This window comes from Macrobrachium rosenbergii, chromosome 10 (genome assembly GCF_040412425.1).
Source record: "Macrobrachium rosenbergii isolate ZJJX-2024 chromosome 10, ASM4041242v1, whole genome shotgun sequence".
Lineage (NCBI taxonomy): Eukaryota > Metazoa > Arthropoda > Malacostraca > Decapoda > Palaemonidae > Macrobrachium > Macrobrachium rosenbergii.
In genome coordinates, this window is record NC_089750.1 from 21845667 (window position 1) to 21847552 (window position 1886).

The following is a 1886-nucleotide window of genomic DNA, read 5'->3' on the forward strand; positions in this document are numbered from 1 at the left end:
TCCATTTGTTCTGTGGGGGCCTCTAATTTCTGAAACACCTGGTATATATATAATGAGTATATACGCATTTATATTTTATTATATTATATATATATATATATATATATATATATATATACGCATTTATATTATATTATATATATATATATATATATATATATATATATAATATATATATATATATATATATATATATATATATATATATATATATATATATATATATATATATATATATATATATATATATATATATATATATATATATATATATATATATATATATATATATATATATATATATATATATATATATATATATATATATATATATATATATATATATATATATATATATATATATATATAATATATATATATATATATATATATATATATATATATATATGTATACTGTATATATATATATATATATATATATATATATATATATATATATATATATATATATACATACACATATACACATATACAGGGTGTTTCGAAATTAGAGCCCCCCCTCTACAGCACAAACTAAAATTGATATGGACAAAAACAAAAGTAATTCAGAACAGGTATTTATTTAAGTTTCTCTCTGAGCATTTAATATTTTGTGTGACCTCCATCTGCCTGTACCACAGCCTGCATTCTTGAGGCACTTCAACACGATCCTTTAAGATACTACCAATGTTTTCACACACATTAAGGTCAGGGGAGCTACCTGGAAATTCACTTGACGAGAAAACATATATACCACTATTTTGAAGCAGCTCCTGTGTCTGAAGAGCCTTGAAACATGGTGCCTTATCATGCAAAAATGTGACTTCTTCAACAGATAACACATTTTCAGGATCTTTGAGGAAAGGAAATACTCCACCAGTAAGCACAGTTTCTCTGAAGTATTCGCCATTCCATGACTGTCCTTTTTCTTTGATGATCTACATTAACCGCTTGGCTGTGAAACAGAGAAAAATTCCCAAACATTCAGGAAATTTCACAACTTGGCGATAGAGCACGTCATCGCTGATATCCAACTTTGCAGCCCAAATGATGTCATTTTTATAATTTGGCTTCCTGACTGTGTAAATGAAGAATTCATCCGATGCGGCAACATGGAGAAAGTCAGCTTCATCCCAGTCTTTAAGAAATGAACCACAAAACCATGCACAGTCTTCTCTCTGTTGCTGAGTGATGTTGGGCTTGCTGATAACATGAAATGGCTTGATACCAGATTTTTTCAACTCACGATATACAGCACTATAACTTCTCTTCTTTCCCCTCTTTGTTTCTAGTTCAAGCGCCAATTTACGTAAAGACTTTCTTGGTCTACCCACTGCCTCAGCTATGATGTCTTTTGACTCCTGAGAAAGGACTTCAGGCCTTCCAAGATTCTCACTCTTTTCGCAATGACAATCATATGGATTTTTGTTCCAGTTTCTTTTAACAAAGGATTCATCTCTTTTAATGTATTTAGCTATCCAGGAATGTGAAATGAAGGATGCGCCAGCATCCCTGGCCTCTCTGAAGGTTTAGCCCGTATTCGGTCAATCCATCTGATTTCCTCAGAGTCGTTAACCATGGCTGTATCTAACTCCGTCACTCAGTCTGAAAATACAAGAAATGTAAAATGAAAAATAGCTTAATAGAAATTTAAAATAATGTATTTGGAGATAGGCTATAGCAGAAAACTTCATAACTTTCCATTTGTTCTGTGGAGAGGAGGACTCTAATTTCAAAACACCCGGTATATTGCTACGAATATTCGAGGGATACTTACTTGATTCTGGGCGGCAACGGATGAACACAGGGAGTTCCTTTTATTTATTACACATCTGACTCAATATTAGGACAATTTGTAGGCAAACAAGGGAAATCTATGGCTTAAG